Genomic DNA, 17,774 nt, shown 5'->3' on the forward strand with positions numbered 1-17,774 from the left:
TATTTTTAAAGATTTTTAGAATTAGTTTTAACATTTTCTGAATATTCCACTAAAGAAAGATCTTTAAATTGCCATTATTACTGATAAAAGACACGGTATATTTTACTAAATGTCATGGATCACTCCACTCAGTAATTGATGATGTTATCAAACAGGCAATAAAGAAATTTGCAGCTTATTCATGAAAAATATTTAATAACTTTCCCCTTTATAATATATCATATGTATAAAAAATATATCAATTATACATCTGAGCCTGTAACTGCCAGCTAACTTATACATGGGAAACATAAGTCAATTTTACTAATCCACACAAGACATAATCAGAAAAGTTAGTCTGAGAAAGGAAAAAAATTCATACAATGAATAGATTTTTGGGTTATCTGCTGTTTTTATATGACCATAAAATGTTTAAACAAATACTGAAGAACAAATACGTGGGACAATACACATTCTTAATAACTAGAACACTCCTTGCAAGTACCAAAACTTTTCTGAAATTTTCAAGCATACGAATAAAAACTTATAGATGTATTTTTCTGTGCTTTAAAAATATACACACATACACACCTCACTAAACACGACTAGTTTATTTTCAGTATTTTTAAATTGTTTTATTTAATTTCCACATATTTGTGAATTTTCCAGATTTACTTCCGTTACTTCTAATTTCTATAAATGTGGTTAGAGAACACTCTTTTAAAATATATTGAGACTTTTTTTGTGGCCTAACATATGGTCTATCTAAAGAAATATTCATGTTCACTTGAGATGAACATGTATTCTGCTGTAGTTAGGTAGAATGTTCTATATATATCTATTAGGTCTGGTTGGTTTATAGTATTATTCAAGCCTTCTATTTCCTTAATGATTTGTCTATAGCCACTTCAGCTCTCTTTTGGTTGTCTGTTTGCATTTATCTTTTTTCATCCTTTACTTTCAACCAATCTGTATCTCTGAATCAATGGTTAGATCATGTTTTTTTAGCCATTCTGCAAATCTCTGCCTTTTACTGGAGAGTTTAATTTTGTGTTAAATAGATACTTGCTAGTGTACCATTTTAATTCTCTTATTATTTCTTTTACTAGATATTTTTTGTTATTATCTTAGTGGCTGCACTAGGGATTATAATTAACATCTTAATTTATAACAACCTAGTTTGGATTAATAGCAATTTAATTTCAATAGCATACAAAAACTTTGCTCCCACATAATTCCTTCTCTCCCTTATGTTGTTATTGTCACAAATTACATCTTTATACATAGTACACCCATAAACAGACCCAGAGTTTTTGGTTTATGCAGTTGTTTTTTATTTCAGATAGGAAAAAAAGGAGTTACAAATAAAATGTACATTAACACTGATTCTTATAATTACCTATGTAGTTACCTTTACCTGTCTTCTTTTTTCTTCAAATGAATTTGAATTACTGTCTCATGTCCTCTCATTTCAGCTTGAAGGACTCCCTTTGGCATTTCCTATAGGGTAGGTCTTCTAGCAATGACTGTCTCAGTTTTTGTTTATCTGGAAATGTCTTCATTTCTCCTTTATTTCTGACGGATAGTTTTGATAGACAGAGCATTCTTGATGGACAACTTTTCTCTTTCCGTACTTTAAATATGTCATCCCACTGCCTTCTGGATTCCATTGTTTCTGATGAGAAATTAGATGTAATCTTATCAAGGATCCCTGTATGTGATAAGTTGTTTCTCCTGCTGCTTTCAAGGTGCTTTGTCTTTTGCAGTTTCTTACATGTCTCAATGTGTTTATCCTACTCAAAGTTCATTGAGCTTCTTAAGTGTGTAGATTAACGTTTTTCATCAAATTTACAAAGTTTTAGGACATTATTTCTTCAAATATTCTTTCCACCCCTTTCATCTCCTTCTGGGACTCTCATTATGTCTATGTTGGCATACTTGATGGTGTCTCATAGGTCTCTAAGACTCTGTTCATTTTACCTCATTCTTTTTCCTTTCTGCTCTTCAAACTAGATATTTCAGTTGACCTATCTTCAAGTTCACTGATTCTTTCTTCTGCCCAAATCTGCTATTGAAATCCTCTAGTGAATTTTTCATTTGTTACTGTACTTTTCAGCTCCATAATTTTAGTTCCTTTTCATAATTTCTCTATGATATTCTCTATTTGATGATACATTATTCCGCTGGTTTCCTTTAGCTCTTTGAGCATATTTGAGACAGTGTACTTAAAAGTCTTTGACTATTAAGTCCTATGTCTACGCTTCCTAGGGACAATTTCTGTTCATTCCATTATAACTGAGGCAGCAGTGACTAATACATTTGCCTGGAAATATTTTTGAAAAATACTCCCAGGATAGTCACTTTAGCACTGGAAGAGTTCCACGTTAGGTGAAATAAAGGCAAGTCTTTTGAATCAGTCTTCCAAGGAGCCACCAGACAGAGCAAAACAAGTTAATTAAAATTCATTGTGAATGAGGTTCACTCTGCTCCCTCTAGTACCAGTACCAGTACCAAGAACACAGGCTGTTATTTTCAAGGCTATCACTGAGCTGATGGGACCAGGGAAAGTTAAAATGCCACAAAGCTCACTGTTCTTAACAAAATTCAGTGGTTTTTCTTGATTAAATGTTCCCTTGGTTGCCACAGGATTTTGGTTAGTTTCCAGAGTCCTGAAAAAGTTGATTTTGACAGTTTTTGCCAGTTTTTCTGTTGTTGTTGCTTTTATGGAGGGATGGACTTTTGGAATTCCTTACCCAATCATTTTAATTGTTTTAAACCTAGAATTATGCTAAGTCCAGAAAATGCATTGCTATTTGTCTGCATAACAGACTCCAGTGATCTCAATTGAGGAAAGAGATTCAATACAACCTTCCATTGTCTTAGTTATAACTACTCAGGAAATGATCTGCCCAAGCAGAAAGGCTTGTCATCTCTAACTTCCATCTCTTATCACACACAACCTCTTGGCAAATGAATGAGGCCCCTAAGCAAAACTGCCATTGTAAGAGATGAGACTAAGGAAACATTCTGGCTTCTTCATTTTAAAATTTTCTGGGACTAAGACAATTTATGAGAAAAAAAAGACTCAAAAGTCTTCAGCGATCTTTATATTTTCAAAGAAATCCACTGTGCAATTAAATCATTCCTTAGTCACTTATTCTCAAAATGGGCTTGACACGTAGTTGATACCCTCCAAGTACAAAGGGTCTTGTCTGCAAACCATAAAATAAAACACTAGGAAAAAACACTGGAACATAATACACAAACTTACAGTTAGTGTTTAATTTTGGATCTGAATTCATGACAGCCAAAGCAAAAAGAAAGACAAGATCAGTTACACTGAGTCTTATCATGAAAAAATTTAAAACTAGGGCTAGCCCCAGTGCCCTAGTGGTTAAGTTTGGTGCGCTCTACTTCGGCAGCCCAAGTTTGGTTCCTGGATCCAGACCTACACCTCTCCTCTGTCAGTGGCCATGCAGTGGTGGCAGTTCATATACAAAAAAAAGGAAGACTGGCACCTGGTGTTAGCATAGGACAAACCTTCCTCAGTAAAAAATTTTTAAAAATAAATAAAAAATAGAAAAACAGCAGAGAAAGTAAAACATCTGACCTGACATATATTAGATAAAGTCCTCGATAACATTCCAATAATAAAAGCAGCAGCAAATTTTTAAGGCTGTTTCTCAAAGTGTCCCTCTTCAATGTAAGTCAAGAGCCTAATACAAGGCACAACTCAGAAGAAGAAATCCTCCAGGAAACTAGTCCTTTACTGTTGTTATACAAGGAAAAGCAATCATCATTTACGATTGGAGTCTAAAAGACTCTTTTTAAAAAATACACATTTTAACTCATTTTACAAAAAATGTTCAGAAGAATAAAGAGATAGTGAAAAACAACTTTATTAGAATTTTAGTAAATATTGAAGTACAGCAAACCCAAATATTCATTCTACACTTCCCACATTTTCCTGGTTTTTAAGTTATAAATAGCCAAAATGGGCCACATTCTCTGAATACAACTGTTAATCAACTGTCATGGATAAATGTGTAACGTATCCATCTTATACATCTGATTTCTGATTTTAAACACACCTCTAACAGGTTCTAGCTTATCATTACTTGTGGTTCTTTTTCTGGCAATTGCATTGTCAAAATGAAATACCTGAAACCTTAAAACTATAATGGCTCATAATTTGTTGAAAAGAGGATGGTCATCTTCTTTGATCCATAATTTGCAAAACATTGTCATTTTTAGATTTATAAACATTATTTAGAATAATCAATACAATTAATTTTTTTCATTTCTACACCTATTGCCTTCTAATCACCTTTGTATTCACATCCACTTTCAGCAATGTCCACTTACAAACTGTATCATTTTGGGGCACAAACATACGAGATGAAAGAATACCAGCACACATCATTTTACTACATGTCCAAGATTTTGTCACAAAATATTGTATGATTAATTCCTCCTGTTGAATGACTAAATAGGTAAGAATACCATATTTTCTTTTGGTCCTTAGAAATATACTATTCAATCATCAATTTTTTAATTTGAGAAAATTCACCTAAGAGATCATCATCTGAAGATTCACAGTCTGAGATTTTGATTCTATGATCAACTTCCCATCATCATTAGAGTCTAGAATGCTGCTATTTGCTTCTTTGTATTCATTTTTTGATTCATGCAATAATTGTGAAGTTTATTCCTCTGTCAATTTTCTTCTCTTTGCCATTATGAACAAAATACGAAAAATATGAACTCAAAATTCTGTTCAATAAAAGCAAAAAGCAGAAAATAAAGATGGTGTCTCTAGTCTTTTATACTTCTTGAAAGATGACATAATCCTTTGGACGATGCAATATGAAAACTATAGGATAATGCAGTGGCAAACTAAGGTACACAAGCTAAACCTGGCCCACAACCTATTTTTGTATGACCTGGGAGCTAAGAATGGTTTTTACATTTTTAAAGGGTTGTTTAAAGAAGAATATGCCACAGAGACCATATGTGGCCCACAAAGCCTAAAATATTTACGATCTTACCCTTTATAAAAATGTTTGCCAAACTCTCCTGTAAGTAATTCCGTCATTCTTCCTTTTTCTTATTATTTCAGCCTTTTTTTTGCATAGTTGAGAATAATGATGACATAATTCCTGGGATAAACAGCAAAATGTTTCAAGATATAGGAAAAGTAAGATCACTAATATCCCCAAATGCATCTTAGATTTATAAAATGGTCCAGTGGACCCATATGGTAACTGTAAGAATGAGTTTAAAAAATATATAAGTAAATGTTTTCTCTGTTCTTTGGGAGACCACTAAAAAAGAATAAAACTGACGAAATATCAATCTTTCTAAGAGTTTTAAGTGCCCAAAAAATAAACTCAAAAACTAAAACTGAGTCCACTGGTTAAGATATTGTAGGTGTGCATGGCAGCAAAGAGATGAGGACTAAAGAAAACAGTTATGCCAAAGATAAATAATTCACTATGAAGTGGCAACTGAATACGACATACGCTAAAAAAAACTACATTAAAAAAGCTTAATTATCCCTGCTTAAAAGCCTTCTTAGCATTGAATGTAAATATTTAGAAGTCATATATATATTTCTAAAGCCTCTCAGTTTCATCTCTATTGATAGCCTGACAAGCCTGAAAATTACATTTTTCGCTAATGCATATTGTAAGAGCTATGCGACTCTCCAAGGTTTATCAAAAATAACTATTTTAAACCAGATAAAAATGATAACTCACCTGACATTGTAATATGCCTAGAATTTGAATGTCTGAAATGTATTTAAACAAGTAATATTTACTAAGTATCTAAAGTCCATCATTGTGCTCTATACATTCTAAAGGATATGAAGTAAAATAAAAACAGTCCCTACTCTCAAAGAGTCTACACCGTAATGGAGCAGTAACCGTTATTTAAACTTTCTAAACACGTTTCATTATCTGGGTGATTTTTAATATCCCCCCTAGAGCTGTCCTTCTATGATTTTAATAAGAATATAATAACCATTTCTTGAGCACCAACTATGTGCCACGCATCACTATGCATCTTGCATTCATTATCTCTAATGCTCACAAAAACACCTGCACTGTAGATACTATCCCCAATTTACCTGAATTCTCTTCTAAGGTTAAATAACTTGGTCAAGACTACACAGCTAGTAATAAGTATCACTGGAATTTGAAACAGGTCTATCAAGCTCTAAAGCTGATGCTCATTCCAGTTCATTACCCTACCTGTTTATACCAAATTCTGTGGTATGAACTCTTAACTGATTTTATTCATTACTTCCTTCACAATAAGTTATTAAAGAAAGCAAGTCAAGAAATGTGAGGAAGTAGGGGCCGGCTCCCTGGCCGAGTGGTTAAGTTCGCGTGCTCCGCTGCGGCGGCCCAGGGTTCAGATCCTGGGCACGGACATGGCACTGCTCGTCAGGCCACGTTGAGCTGGCGTCCCACATCCCACAACTAGAAGGACATGCAACTAAGATATACAACCGTGTACAGGGGGGGTTTGGGGAGATAAAGCAGGAAGAAAAAAAAAAGATTAGCAACAGTTGTTAGCCCAGGTGCCAATCTTTAGGAAAAAAAAGAAATGTGAGGAAATAAAAGGTTCCCCTTCTGGCTCACTAGCTCCACTTCATGTGAACAGACTAATAGTAGCATCTTGAGCTTTTTCTGTCCTTTCTAATCTCCCTGACAAGTTCAAACCAATTTTAAAATGAAAACTAGAATAAGTTTAAAAGTTTCTTCCTGGCAACTGAGCTAGATGAAATGAGAGGAGACCATGCAAGTCATGTGTAGAGAAAGCCAAAGCGATGACATTAAAACATGGCAGCAAGCCCAAAAAGAAAAGAGCAGAATTATAAAGAAGAAATTCAAATGATGATTTACAACAAACTCTAATTTTAACATTCCTTAAAAATTCCTCTTTGGTGCAAAGTCTTTTTTCATGAGTATTTTTAACATCACTGTCATGAAAGACAAGAAAGGCTAAGCAACTGTGCCAGATTAAAGACTAAAGAAGTACGGCAAATAAATGCAACGCACAATTCTGACTGGACCCTAAATGGGTGGCAGGGGGTGGGGGATAACCGTTATAAAAGACATTATTGGGAAAATTGGCAAAACTGTAATGCAGACTGTGCAACAGACAAGAGTACTGCATTAATGTTACATTTGCCAAATTTGATAATTATACGGTGATTATATAAGAGAATACTCTTTTGTTTGTTTGTTTGTTTTGGGTTTTTTTGGTAAGGAACCTTGGCCCTGAGCTAACATCTGTTGCCAATCTTCCTCTTTTTGCTTGAGGAAGACTGCTGTTGCGTTAACATCTATGCTAATCTTCCTCCACTTCATATATGGGATGCTGCCACAGCATGGCTTTGACAAGTGGTTTGTAGGTCTACACTTGGGATCCAAACTCACAAACCCCGGGCTGCCGAAGCAGAGCATGCAAACTTAACCACTACACCACCAGGGCAGCCCTAAGAGAATACTCCTGTTCTAGGAAATATATGCAGATGTATTTAGGAGAAAAGGGGTATGAAATCTACAACTTATTTTCAAAGGGTTCAAAAAATATATATACACACACACATATAGATCTCCAGAGAATGATAAATAAAATATAGCAAAACTGATGAATGTGTGGCAAGAAGGTAAGAAATTGTTTATACTATTCTTATAACTTTTCTCTAATTTTAAAATTATTTCAAAATAAAGTTGTCTCAAATCCCAAATGCAAAAAGTTTTTTTGAATATCAGAACTGATACTTTTAGTATTTCATTCCAAATTAACACTACCTTATAGTAGGGCGTTGGCCAAAAAAAATAAAGTAAAACCCCACCATAAGATGCCTAATTTACTCTGAAGGCCTGAAACATAAAATATTGGCCTGTTCTCATAACAAAAATGTTCTACAAATTTCTATCACATTCATTACTCTATTTTATTCATATAAATGTATAATCCCTCTTCTTCATACCACAGGTGATTTGATCAACTATTTCTTATTCTTCTATTAAATACAATCACATATTAAAGTTCTATAAACACAATAAAAAATACTTAAGTTCCACATAAGTGTTATTATATCTGACCTAATGTCCTACTCCCCCACCTGCTCTTCCAATCTCGGCCTCTTCTGTTTCCCATTCTCCACTGCAGATGTCACTGGAATTCTCCCTGACTGAGGCATTGAGCCATTTCCTCATTGTCTCTTGAAATACTTTACAAATAGTTAACCTACAGAGAAAAGGAAGGTTTTAAATTGAACTTTGTGTGTATGAAAGACTATGTGGATGTGGCTTAAACAAACTCTTCAAATAGTCTATGAACTCCACAAATATTTACCTTTGACACACATATGTATAAATGTGCATAAATATGCATAATATAAATTGTTTCAGTTACGTATTTTTGGTAAGAGAAATTGCTTCCAGCTTCCAAATTCAGAATCAAAATTTTAAACTTTAATTTAAAAGATACTGTACTCATGTTCCTTATATATCGTGAATGAGAACTTCTTTAAGTTAACATTACATGGCATCTCATTATTCATAGTTGTTACAGGTATTAACAGATGTTTAAGTTATAAATGAACACCAGCACTGAGTGGACCTACTATATAAATGCTGAGTTTGCTTACCATCTTATAGTTCAATGATACTAGTAATGCTAGGTACCTTTAAGAACTCAGGTAAGACATTTTAAGAGAAAATTTCAAAAAGCACTGTGAAAAAAGTTCAAAAAGCACTGCAAGATCTGACAATAATACAGAACTAGAAAGAAATACTTAAGTGTATGAGGAAAATGGATTTCTAATTCTAATTACTGATACTTTTGTGTTAATGAGATGGAGACACATCTAAAAAGCTGCCTATCTCTCAAAAGACTTCACTGAGAAAATTAAAGATGCAGTCCATTGAGAAAATTCCCAGTACAACCTGGACCTGATCATGAAACATTTCTCTGGACCAGATTAAGTCAAAGCAAACGTGAATAAATGATCCTTTTTGCCTCTGCTATTCAGCTCTGAAGGATGTGAAAATTCTGAACTTTGGGTAAAATATGCAGAGTATTTATAAAAGACCTTTTGGCTTCCTACTATCCATATCTGACTCTTTCACATGCTATTAAGAGTTGCAATGGGAAACTTGGGTGTGAAGACGATGAGACTGGAGATAAAGGATCTTTAAATCAAAATAAATCACCAAAATGTGATTTTTGCCCCAAGGTTTTTGGCATTATATTTATAATTTCACTAAGTAGACTGAGATAGCAAAGAAAACTGGAGATGAAGCCCTATAAAAATGATGAAATCCAGGGGCTGGCCTGGTGGCATAGTGGTTAAGTTCACATGCTCCACTTTGGCGGCCTGGGGATTGCAGGTTTGGATCCTGGGCGTGGACCTAGCATGGCTCCTCAAGCCATGCTGTGGTGGCATCCCACATAAAATAGAGGAAGATTGGTACAGGTGTTAGCTCAGCGACAGTCTTCCTCTAGCAAAAAACAGCAAGACTGGCAACGGATGTTAGCTCAGGGCCAGTCTTCCTGACACACACACACAAACCACATCCAAGTTCATAACTGTCAAATAGAGATGTTTATTTTTTCATATTAATTCATAGTATACTATGAAAAGTTAACAGTGCATATCATAATCCCTAGAGGAACTACAAAAAGACAACGTAAAGGTGTATAACAAAAAAACCAACAGAAGAAATATAGATTAAAAAAATACTCAGTCCAAAAGAAGGCCCAAAAAAAAAAGGAAAAAAGAAAAAAAAAACAGTAAGATAAAACTTTCAACCTAACCATATCAGAAAGGCCATTTCATACTGATGAAAGGACCAATTCATCGATCTTACACACTCATAAAACAAAGGAAGAGAGAACAATTTTTATGTCTTCTTTTTCATGCCTTACTACACCCCTCCTAATTCTATTCAACATGGTACTCAAAGGCCTGGGCAATGCAATAAGGCAATAAAAAGAAATAAAAGGCAGAAAAATTGGAAAGAAAGAAGTAAAAATTCCTTTTCACAGACATATCACCTACAGAAACTACTAGGAATCTACTAGAATTAATAAGGGAGTTCAGCAAGATATCCAATATATGTTACCCTTTCCTTCATCTTTCAGGACACAAAGTCAATATACAAAAATCAATTGTGTGACAACACTAAATGCTGGCAAGTATGTGGAGCAACAGGAACTCTCATATATTACTGGTGTGAATACAAAATGGTATAGCCACTTTGGAAGACGGTTTTGCAGTTTCTTACAAAACTAAATATACTCTTACTATATGATCCAGCAATAGCACTCCTTAGTACTTGCCCAAAGGAGCTGAAAACTTCTGTGTACACAAAAACCTACACATGGATGTTTATAGCAGCTTTATTCATAATTGCCAAAACTTGAAAGCAACCAAGGATGTCCTTCACTAGGTGAATGGATAAACTGTGGTACATCCAGAAAACGGACTATTATTCAGCACTAAAAAGAAATGAGCTATCAAGCCACAAAAAGACATGGAAGAACCTTAAATGCATATTACTAAGTGAATAAAGCCAGTATGAAAAGGCTTCATACTATGTGATGCCAACTATATGACATTCTGTAAAGGTAAAATTACAGAGACAATAAAAAAAATCAGTGGTTGCTGGGAGTGGCAGGCATGGGGATGAATAGGCAGGGCACACAAAGCACAGGTTTTTAGGGCAGTGAAAATACTCTGTATGATATTATAATTATGGATATATGTCATTATACATTTGTTCAAGCCCATAGAATGTACAACACCAAGAGTGAACCCTAAGGTAAACTGTGGACTTTGGGTAATTATGATGTGTCAACGTAGGTTCATCCATGGCAAAAAATGTACCATTCTGGTGAATGATGTTGATAACAGAGGAAATTATGTATGTGTGGGGGCAGGGATATATGGGAAATCTATGTAGCTTCCTCTCAATTTTGTTGTAAACCTAAAACTGCTCTAAAAAAAAATAAAGTCTTAAAAAAATCAATTGCACTTCTACATATTAGCAACAAACAACTGGAAATTTAAAGTATGTTCAGAGATGTGAAAAAAAAAAGCCAAAATGCCCAACAACAAAATGTAGTCCTATACTACCATTTACGACAAGTAGAAAGAAGGACCATATGCTCTACATCAGTGTTTGTGAAAGCCTCTTAACTCATGTTACCTTTCCTTTTATTTTTGGTGAGGAAGGCTGGCCCTGAGCTAACATCTGTTGCCAATCTTACTCTTTTTGCTTGAGGAAGATTGTCCCTGAGCTCACATCTGTGTCAATTTTCTTCTATTTTGTATGTGGGATGATGCCACAGCATGGCTTGATGAGCAGTGTGTAGATCCACACCCAGGATCCAAACCTGTGAATGCTGGGCCACCAAAGCAGAGCACACAGACTTAACCACAGGCCAGCCCTATCTTTTCCTTTTAAATAAACATAAAAATCTCATCTGTTCCCATTCTAGCCCATCTGAAGACCAGAATGTGACTGTTTCTCATTTTACTTGGTTAACAGGAAAGGAGGGCAAGAAGGAAAAACTAAACATTTAATACTTTTTAAACGCATCAAAATTTCATAACCCATTATGAAATATTAAGTAAAAATAGCAGAAAACAGCAGTTACAAACATATGAGATTTATATATATATATATATATATATATATATATATATATACAGATATATAAAAAACAGTGGAAAGGAATTTGAATGTAGTTTTCTCCTTAAATCTACTTTGGGAAGGGAAAAGACCTACTACACTTACAATAGTGAACTAAAAATCTGAGTCTCTGGATCCAAATCCCCACTCTATTTTAGGAACACTTTAAAAGATCAAAGCCCCCTGGTACATAGTTGTGCATATTTTTAGCTGTGGGTCCTTCTAGTTGTGGCATGTGGGATGCCACCTCAGCATGGCCTGATGAGCAGTGCCATGTCCACACCCAGGATCCAAACAAGCAAAACCCTGAGCCACTGAAGCGGAGCACACGAACCTAACCACTCAGCCATGGGGCTTGCCCCTTAGGAACACTTTAAAACTTTCTAGATCTCAAGAGTCCTAACAGTAATGTTAAGGATTAGATTAAATTATTTTAGGGCCTTCCATTCTAAGATCCCATGGCTTACTCTGTTATTATTGGTGAGGATATGCTCTGTTAGTTTCTTATGTAGTATCAAGTACACTGTACCTTTATTACAACTCTCTAAAAACTGCCATGACAATCATGACCCATTATCCATATTCAGCACCCTTTCTCCAGGCCTCCTATACCATTTGTTTTAAGGGCCATTTTAATCCAGGAATTCAGTTCCACTTCTAGGAGATTCATCTACAGAAATACAGTGCTAGAAAACATGTACAAAGATTTGTGTAAGAATACTGATTGTAGCATTGCTAGTAAAACAATACAAAAATGAGGAAACAACCCAAATTTCCATCAACAGAAATTAGTTAAATAAATTATGGTATTGCCATATAACATACAACTGTTTGAAAGAGGTAGATCTATACATAATGCCTAAAAGTTAGCAGACTTTCTTCCCTGAGAAAAATATTTAACTTTTCTGACATCCACCCTCTTGAAAATCAGAGGCTAATAGTACCCACCTCTAAATGTTGTTGCTGCAGTTAAACAGATAACACACGTGAAGACCTAGCACCATTGCACAAGCAGATATTCAATATGTTACTTCTTCCTTTATCCTTCAATCGTTATAAAATTCCTCTAACTGATTTCTCTGACTCTAATTGCAACAAGGTTCTCCAAGACATCCCAGACAACGATTTTCCTAAAATATGATTTTTAATAATATCATTCTCTTCCTCAAAGGCTTACCTACCAGAAAAAATTTAAACCCCACATAGCATAACCATCACACAACACTCTACTTTACCTTTAAAACCTTATGCCCCCAATATCTCCCAAATACAACTCTATCATGCCACCCTTAAAAGTTTCCTCCTCATTGTCACTTGAAGGTGCAGTGCATATTACTATTTTTATGACTTTGAGCATCTCCAAATGCAATTCTCATCCTCCCACTTCCATCTCATACAAACTTATTCATAATTCAAGTTCATGTTCCAGTCTAGTCTTCCATAAGGCCATTTCCATAATCTCAGCTCACTAATCTGTTTCCTTTGAACACTGTCTTGGAGTGATTTTAATACTCACATACACATACAGATCCTAACTGAAAGCAGTCATCATTTTGAAACATACTTGCTAAGAATGAAGTAGATGTTCAATAATTTCTTGAGGAGTGAGATATACAACAGTCTTACCTACATAAGAAGGTACTTTTTTCTTCTGAAATTTATTTAATAAAAATGCCTAAAGTGATTCCTAGTATACTTCCCAAGCTTTCATAATGTAACTAGACAACGTAAAAATCACGGTATACAAGAAGACATAACACTTATAAATATCTATGCACTCAACACAGGAGCACCGAAGTACATAAAACAACTATCAACAGACCTAAAAGGAGATATTAACAACAACACAATAATATTAGGGGACCTCAACACCCCGCTTACACCAATGGATAGATCATCCACACAGAAGGTTAACAAGGAATTTGTGGAATTCCACAAAAAACTAGACCAGATGGACTTAGATATATAGAGAACGCTCCATCCAAAAACAGCAGATTATACATTCTTCTCAAGTGTGCATGGAACATTCACAAGAATAGACCATATGTTGGGAAACAAGGCAAGCCTCAATAAATTTAAGAAGATTGAAATAATAAGCATCTTTTCTGACCATAACGCTAGGAAACTAGAAATCAACTACAAGAAAAAAGCTTGGAAAGGGACAAAGATGTGGAGACTAAACAACATGATACTGAAAAACCAAGGGATCATTGAAGAAATTAAAAGAGAAATCAAAAAATATCTGGAGACAAATGGAAACACACCATGCCAACTTATATGGGATGCAACATAAGTGGTCCTAAGAGGGAAATTCATTGCAATACAAGCTCGCCTTAACAAAAAGAAAAATCCCAAATAAACAATCTCAAACGACACCTAACAGAGTTAGAAAAAGAAGAACAAAGCCCAAAGTCAGCAGAAGGAGGGAAATAATAAAAATTAGAGCAGAAATAAATGAAACTGAAACAGAAAAGACAGTAGAAAGGATCAATGAAACAAATAGCTGGTTCTCTGAGAAGATGATAAAATTGACGAAACCTTAGCCAAGCTCTCTAAGAAAAAAAAGAGAACAGGTTCAAATAAATAAAATTAGAAATGAAAGAGGATATTTACAACAGATACCACAGAAATACAAAAGATTATAAGAGAATTCTGTGCAAAACTATATGCCAACAAATTGGACAATCTAGAAGAAATGGATAAATTCTTAGACTCATACAACCTCCCAAAACCAAATCAAGAAGAAATAGAGAATCTGAATAGACCAATCACAAGTAAAGAAATTGAAATAGTAATCAAAAACTTTCCAAAAAATAAAAGTCAAGGACCAGACGACTTCCCTGGAGAATTCTACCAAACATTCAAAGAAGATTTATTACCTATCCTTCTCAAACTATTCCAAAAAATTGAGGAAGATGGAAACTTCCTAACACATTCTAGGAAGCCAACATCACCCTGATACCAAAGCCAGACGAGGACAACACAAAGAAGGAAAATTACAGGCCAATATTGCTGATGAACATAGATGTAAAACTCTTCAACAAAATATTGGCAAACTGAATACAGCAACACATTAAAAAGGTCACACACCATGATCAAGTGGGATTTATACCAGGGACACAAGGATGGTTCAACATCCACAAATCAATCAATGTGATACACCACATTAACAAAATGAGGAACCAAACTCACATGACCATCTCAATAGATGCAGAGGAAGCATTTGACAAGATCCAACATCCATTTATGATAAAAACTCTCAATAAAATGGGTATAGAAGGAAAGTACCTCAACAAAATAAAGGTCATATATGACAAACCCACAGCCAACATCATACTCAATGGGAAAAAAGTGAAAGCCATCCCACTGAGAACAGGAGCAAGACAAGGGTGCCCACTCTCACCACTCTTATTCAACATAGTACTGGAGGTATTGGCCAGAGCAATTAAGCAAGAAAAAGAAATAAAAGGAATCCAATTGGCAATGAAGAAGTGAAATTCTCACTGTTTGCAGATAACATGATTTTACACATAGAAAACCCTAAAAAAACTATTGGAAAACTATTAAAAATAATCAACAATTACAGCAAAGTTGCAGGGTACAAAATCAACTTACAAAAGTCAGTTGCATTTCTATACTCTAATAACGAGCTAACATAAAGAGAACTCAAGAACACAATGCTATTTACAATTGCAATTAAAAGAATAAAATATCTTGGAATATATTTAACCAAGGAGGTGAAAGACCTATACCATGAAAACTATAAGATATTACTGAAAGAAACTGATGATGACATAAAGAAATGGAAAGATATTCCATGCAAATGGATTGGAAGAATAAACATAGTTAAAATATCCATACTACCGAAAGCCATCTACAGATTCAACGTAATCCCAATCAGAATCCCAGTGACATTCTTCACGGAAATAGAACAAAGAATCCTAAAATTCATATGGGGCAACAAAAGACCCTGAACAGCTAAAGCAATCCTGAGAAAAAGAACAAAGCTGGAGGCATCACAATCCCTGACTTCAAAACACACTACAAAGCTATAGTAATCAAAACAAGTAGTACTGGGAGAAAAACAGGCACAGAGATCAATGGAACAGAACTGAATGCCCAGAAATAAAACCACACATCTACAGACAGCTAATCTTCTGACAAAGGAGCAAAGAACATACAACGGAGAAAGGAAAGCCTCTTCAATAAATGTAGGAAAACTGGACAGCCACATGCAAAAGAATGAAAGTAGGCCATTATCTTACGCCACACACAAAAATAAACTCAAAATGGATAAAAGACTTGAAGGCAAGACCTGAAACCATAAAACTTCTGGAAGAAAATATAGGCAGTCCATTCTCTGACATCGATATTAAAAAGATCTTTTCAAATACCATGTCTACTCGGACAAGGCAAACAAAAGAAAAAGTAAATAAGTGGGACTCGTCAGACTGAAGAGCTTCTAAAAGGCAAGGGAAACCACGATCAAAACGAAAAGACAGCCCACCAAGCAAGAGAAAATATTTGCAAATCATATATCTGACAAGGGGTTAATTTCCATGTTCTCTCCATATGTTCTCATACATAAAGAACTCACACAACTCAACAAAAACAAACACCCCAATCAGTAAATGGTCAGAGGATATGAACAAACATTTCTCCAAAAAAGATATACAGATGGGCAATAGGCACATGAAAAGACACTCAACATCACTAATCATCAGGGAAATGCAAATCAAAACTATACTATGATATCACCTTACACTCCTCAGAATGGCTGTAATAACCAAGACAAAAAATAAATGTTGAAGAGGATGTGGAGAAAAGGGAACCCTCATACACTGCTGGTGGGAATGCACACTGGGGCAGCCACTTTGGAAAACAGTATAGAGATTTGTCAAAAAATTAAAACTAGAAATACCATATGATCCAGCTATCCCACTCCTGGGTATTTACCCAAAGAACATGAAATCAACAATTCAAAGACGCTTATGCACCCCTATGTTCACTGCAGCATCATGCATGATAGCCAAGACGTGGAAGCAACCCAAGTGCCCACTGACTGATGACTGGATAAAGAAGATGTGGTATATATATATATAATGGAATATGACTCAGCCATAAAAAGACAAAATCGTCCCATTCACAACACCATGGATTGACCTTGAGGGTATTATGTTAACTGAAATCAGCCAGGCAAAGAAAGACGAATACCAAATGATTCCACTCATATGTGGAAGATAAACAAATACACCCACAAAGAGAACTGTTTAATGGTTACCACAGGGAAGGGAGGTTGGGGGTGGGCACAAAGGGTGAAGGGGCGCACCTATATGGTGACTGACAAATAATAACGTACAACTGAAATTTCACAGTACTGTAAACTGTCATAACCTCAATTAAAAAAAAAATCACGGTATAGCAAATTACTTGTAGTACCTGTACTATAGTACCTATAGCTTCCCAATTTTTTTAATAGAAGTTCCATACAAACAAATTTTAATTTTCCCTTTTATGTGCTAATTTCAGTTTGCATACACTTCCTATAAAGCAAAGAATCTCTTTATATAGAGCTCTCAACATTGCATAATTGTTACTAAGTTTTTGGTTAAATATCTGTTTCATATTATGAAGAACAAAGACAGCACCCAAAGAGAAAACTGCAAGAGACTCATTTAGACTTTCCAAATTTTCTAACCACCACAGTTTGTCTTTTTTCTTTTTTTTTAGGATTTCAATATCCCAAGTAGGCAGGGAGAGAGAAAGGGAAGTTTATTCTTGTTTCTTAATATCAACCCCTCCCTTTTATATTTTCAAGTTTAGTCCTATCCTAGTTCTTAACCATCACTCCAGATTCAGCATTAGCCCAAAAACATATTTGTCATATAACTCCTTTTCAGAACCCAAGAGTCACAAAAAGTCTTCTCTCAATCAAAATACAACTCACAGTAACTGGTTTCAAGACCCCGACCAACTGCAATTCTTCCAACAGAGCTCTCTTGACCGTCCCCAACCAAAACTGTTCTGTGCAAAGTTAAGAAATCTGTTCATCATCCAGCAGAGAACCGCACACAC

The 17,774-nt window shown here is 35.0% G+C and overlaps 1 protein-coding gene and 1 long non-coding RNA gene across 2 annotated transcripts in view; both read right to left on the reverse strand.

Moving 5' to 3' along the window:
• The window catches only part of HIKESHI (heat shock protein nuclear import factor hikeshi), a 37,700-nt gene that overhangs the window by 7,367 nt on the left and 12,559 nt on the right, over positions 1–17,774 (reverse strand). The window lies entirely within an intron of this gene.
• LOC139084160 (uncharacterized) lies at positions 1,076–12,385 on the reverse strand. The gene is made up of 3 exons (XR_011541512.1): positions 12,229–12,385; positions 8,123–8,247; positions 1,076–5,138 (listed from the first exon to the last, which is right to left on the reverse strand). It is a non-coding gene; the product is annotated as an uncharacterized lncRNA (long non-coding RNA).

The sequence above is a fragment of the Equus przewalskii genome, chromosome 6 (assembly GCF_037783145.1).
Source record: "Equus przewalskii isolate Varuska chromosome 6, EquPr2, whole genome shotgun sequence".
Classification (NCBI taxonomy): domain Eukaryota; kingdom Metazoa; phylum Chordata; class Mammalia; order Perissodactyla; family Equidae; genus Equus; species Equus przewalskii.